This window comes from Lycium ferocissimum, unplaced genomic scaffold (assembly GCF_029784015.1).
Source record: "Lycium ferocissimum isolate CSIRO_LF1 unplaced genomic scaffold, AGI_CSIRO_Lferr_CH_V1 ctg24752, whole genome shotgun sequence".
In the NCBI taxonomy this organism is placed as follows: domain Eukaryota; kingdom Viridiplantae; phylum Streptophyta; class Magnoliopsida; order Solanales; family Solanaceae; genus Lycium; species Lycium ferocissimum.
This window is the reverse complement of record NW_026721827.1, coordinates 787-5,798: the sequence shown is the minus strand read 5'-3', so window position 1 is coordinate 5,798 and position 5,012 is coordinate 787. Positions and strand designations below refer to the sequence as shown.

The window sequence follows — 5,012 nt, the reverse complement described above, 5'->3', positions numbered from 1 at the left end:
TCCACTGACCAAATTTCTAAGTTATTGATTGACGATTACTTTAAAAAGGTTCCGTAGCAACGTGTCTTAAATTTCATGTAGCGATGTGATATATTTAAGAAAACCCACTACTAGAAAACTCCATTATAGAGGTCAACAAAATTCTCAACCTTAAACTAGAGAAATTCAAAGCCTATTGAATTTTATTACTTGCGAAAAAGTGAATATTATGTTATTGCATTCAGATGTAACAAATAAGAATCTGTTTTCAAATAAAAGTGATTTTTTTTTTTACTTTGTTGTTTTTGTTATCGTGTTTTTATTTGCTAGGAGCCTTCCTCACTAAAAAAATAAAGAGATATAACGAAGATTACGCAAAACTGATTTTTTTAAAAGTAAAGATTGCATACTCTTGTTTACGTCAATGGTTTCATTGGCTTTTGCTTATGTCCATCAAGATGCCATGTCGTTTGTAGGTATTTAACTTTAATGTAAATGGAAGTGACTGAGAAGTGTAGTGTGACTAACTGAGTTAGATGTTACTTTTGTATATTTCAGAACTTGTGCGGGCATTTTCTAGAAAGGTGCTTGTTATTGGTGCCTTTTGAAGAGTACTTGGAGCTTGTGTGAGTTAATTTTTTATTTTTATTTTTGAAAAATATAAATAGTAACGACTTGGTTTTGGTTTCTTTAAGACATTTTTGATGGTTTGTGTTTATAAGAAAATTTGAGATTATCTTTATGGTAATGTAACATTGTTCATTTATGTTCTGTTGAACTACTGTCAGAATGTGCTGCTGTTGTTGTTGTTTTTTTTTTTTTGTGCAAGTTTGAATCTCTTGCATGTTTTCATGGGTTTAGTGTTGCTATATTTCCTTAGATCATTCATTTCTCAAATGGTTGAAACTTTGTTTGCAGAATTGAAACTTCACCCTTTTCACTTTGAGGGACACCTAATAGTTTCAATTTTTGTGTTTGTTCATCTAAATCAACTTGATATGATGGCTGCGGTGGAAAAAATGCTAACTTTGAGGCAATTGTTGATGCAGCACACCCATTTTTTTAATATTTTGTGTGATTTTTCTAAGTCTTTTTTCTTCATATAATGAAGAAAAGAACGAAGAGATATCATGTTGAAAGGATTTTCAAGAACATGTTTTGATGATTTTGGTATTTGCTATTTTTGTTGAAGGAAAATGGCTTAGTTTTGCAAGATGAAAAATGTCTCTTCTTGGCCTTCTAATCGTGCGAATCTGAATACCATAAAGGGTCAACTGAAAGTGAGCTTCTCTAAAACCTTTATATGTTACCAGAACTTCAAGATTCTCTGTTTTCACAATCTATGAATTGAAACCATGGAAATATTATTATACTTATTTCAATACAAGCATGAATATTCCATTTTTGATAATAGAATGGTGTATGCTTAAACCTCACTGCTGGCTATTGTTATTTGTCGATAAAGATTTCGCTTACATAACAAATTGCTTTTACCGACCAGTATCTTGGCAAGGCGACCCGGTACGGCATCCATTTGCAATCCGGTGTCTGCAGCCATGGCGTGTGTCGCTTTCTCTTTGCATGTTTGTAGAACAGCAAAAACTGGGCCCTCAAAGTTTTAGACAAAAAATGAGGCAATCGGAGAAAAATGGCCCTCTATTTGGCCGGCAGAATGAGGCAAATACATAGGCATTTTTGCTGACCCTTTTAGTCAAAGAACAAAAAAACTAGTAAAGAATATGTTAAATATAGAAGTGGAGCATCACATTTAGAGAGGAAAAATGAAGCGTGTGGATGAAAAAAGAGAAAAGAAAAGAAGAGTCTTTGCACTCTTTTGTCTTCTCTCTTTTTTGCTCATTGACAATTACAACAAAGATTTGACAGTAGGGGGGGACATAGACATCTTTTTCTTTTATCTGAAACTCTTTTTTTCTCGGTCAAAAGAACCATATAGTGCTCATTTTCACCATCATTTTCATCATCATCAAAACACTATACTTACGGGATCTTTTTTTTTTTTTTCCAATACACCAAAGCTATAATACACTTTTCTCACTTCCTCTTCTTTGATTTTGTATTTAGCTTGCTAGTTTCACGATTGTTTTGGTTTATTATTCGAGATTCCCTTTGGATTCCTTACAAGAAACTATGTGAAATCTTAGGTGCATTGTTCGGGTCGCAACAAAACTTCCATCAACAAGGCACTGAGAGAATACATATCTATAGATTAATCAAACATAGAAAAAGCGAGAACAAGTAGATAGTTTGTATGGTTTGTCTAATTTCTCTCTACATAATCTGCTTTTCCTATGCTTGAGTAGCTGTAGCTATGTATTTATCTGTCTTGCAGATGGAAATTTACCGTGAAATTGATTGCCTTGTTTGCGTTGACTTGAAAAAAGGTTCTCGAATTTTACCCCAGTTTCATTTTGATCACCTTTATTGTCTCCATTAAACTAGGCTTATTTACTTATTGATTGCTCTAAAACTAAGATTCAATTATTTTAAAAAAAAATGGCAGAACTTTACAAGATGGATGTTGGTTCTAAAGCGTAAGTCTACTTTTTTCTGGTTTTTTTGTATTACTTGCATCATTAATATAACAAATGGTTACTTTCCTATTAATAATGTGGTAGATTTTACTTTGAGAACTCTAAACTCACTTGTTGAGTTCGGGAATCAAAGCATTTTAGAAAATTATTTATGCTAGTCATTTATATGTATGCTATTTTTTTCTTGAAGAAACTATGTAATTAATTTAATCGGTGTTCGTTAGTAGAAAAAATTGGTTAATGGTGAATTTAATCGGTGTTCGTTAGTACAAAAAATTGGTTAATGGTGAATTTAAACTTGTGCTGAACTGCTGATGACTGAAAAAATTGGTTAATGGTGAATTTAAACTTGTGCTGATGACTGATAGTTTCTAAGTAGCTAAAGAACACAAGAGCATTGGCTACAAGCTGTAAGTTCTATTATTGCTTTATTTCATCCTAAATAGCAGTATATCTCTTGATTTTTATTTTAGCTCATTTGGTCAAGCTAATGTGATTTTGTCTCTTGTTCTTCTTCTTGTTATGAATAATAGTTGTGTCATGGAAAATTAAATAGTGCCTTTCATAGAACCTTTTTTAAAATTTAGATATGTACTTCTGGGTCTAGCATTATGTAGCATATAAATTTTTGCATGAATGTGGTTAGAGTTGTTCATGTTCACAAACCATGTTGGGTTAGGTGCTCTTTGTTTTTTGCCTGAATATAGGCAATGATACAATTAGAGGTGTAGCCTATCAATATTAGGTATAAAAGGAAGACATTGCACTATGTAATTCCTAATGAGAATGCTAAAAGTATAATTGAAAATCGTATTTTGTTGTCTCATCTCACTCATTGCCTTCTTAGCTGTTCAAATGATTTCGTCAACTGCTTTTGTTGCATTTCGGACTGAGTTGGGAACTTATTGAACTAAAAGATATTTAAAATTTAGAGAGGATGACATAAATTATATGCTCAATAAAGTTCTATATTATTGAATCCCGTAAACTTTAAGGTTTTGGATTTGCTTTTGTCAATTGGGGCAGTAAAATATTTGTTGTGTTTTTGTCATAGTTGTTAAGTCTTGTTGAGTGTTGATAAAATATTGCGGGAATCTTTATGTCTTTCTTGATCACAAGTAATAGTTGTGGAAATTCATGCATACATTAAATGATTCTCTCTTATGTTAACTCTATTTTCATACATTGAAGAAGAATTGACTTTGTTGTGAAGGGAAACTAGATAGCAACATAAGAAGTAAAGATCTACTTGTCAAAAGACATAAGAAATTTTGGAAAAAATTCCATGTGCAGGCAAATCAATTGGTGAGGATCTTGACATGGTAGAATTAGGTGGGTCATGTAGTTTGTATGGTGTTGATTTATTAGAAAATTTGAATGTAGAATGAATACTTTCTCTCTTAATTGAAATCTTATTTGAAAATTCTTGAACAAGTCAAATTGGTATGTTTGTTAGAGGCATAAAGTTTCATGGTTATTCTATAACTTTATACTGCTTCAAGCAAGCTGCAAAAAATTAATAATGCCAAGGTGCAACAGATTTTGTAACTGGTGTTTGGCTTTCTCTACAAAGAAGAACTTCTGCAAGTGTTTGGCAGACCTACGTTGCTTAATTTATCTTACACATTTTTTATCTATTGTGGACACAAGTCAGGAGCTTTTATTTATTGTGGACTCATGTAGCCATTTTAGACCATTTCCAAGGCCATTCTGTGTAATTTCCTGAGTTTTATGCTTGCAACATATGATGCTTGAGGATTATTGTTACGAATTGTCTCTCCCACAACCATGGGAGGTTGCACGAGGCTAAGTTTCCCATTAAACTCAAGTCGCCATGTTTCTCCAAAGAGAAGAGGGACAAGAGGGCTTTTTGGGTTTAGTCGTTTCCTTATTTCTAGTCTTGTCATCATTAGTATGTATGCATTGTAGAGATTAAATTCTTTTATGAAAGCTTTTCTAAATCATTTTTCCTTATCATTTTTTTGTAGGTGGTGAAATTGAACAAGGGGATGAAAGAAGTGAAGATACATGATCCACTAAGGAGGATTGGGTTAATTTTTTGGAAAATTGAAAACTTGTGTGTTCCACCTCTTGAATGGTCAAACATTATCTTGATATTTTGCTTTTATGTATATTTCTTGACCTCTTGGATTATTATTTTGGTATGATGTTGGATCTTGTATTATTATGTTGGTATGATGTCGGATCTTGAATTATTATTTTGGTATATATGATGTGGGATCTTGGATTATTATAGTTTCTTCTGGTGATTGATATATGTGTGGTCTATATTGTGTCGATACCGTATAGTCGATTCGGTAGCCCATAATATCCGTTGCGTAGCACCATAATACTCGTTGCGGTAGCATCGCAATAAGCATCACGGTAGCCCCATAATATGTGTTGCGGTGGACCTACAATACCCGTTGCGGAGAATTATAATAATTGTTGCAATAGTCCTAAAAATAATCGTTGCAATAT

The 5,012-nt window shown here is 32.7% G+C and overlaps 1 long non-coding RNA gene across 1 annotated transcript; it reads left to right on the top strand.

The window, feature by feature from the left end:
* Positions 1 to 522: 522 nt before the first annotated feature.
* On the top strand, positions 523 to 4,782 carry LOC132043452 (uncharacterized). Its single transcript, XR_009411811.1, has 3 exons — positions 523 to 605; positions 1,172 to 1,259; positions 4,520 to 4,782. It is a non-coding gene; the product is annotated as an uncharacterized LOC132043452 (long non-coding RNA).
* The last annotated feature ends 230 nt before the right edge of the window (positions 4,783 to 5,012 follow it).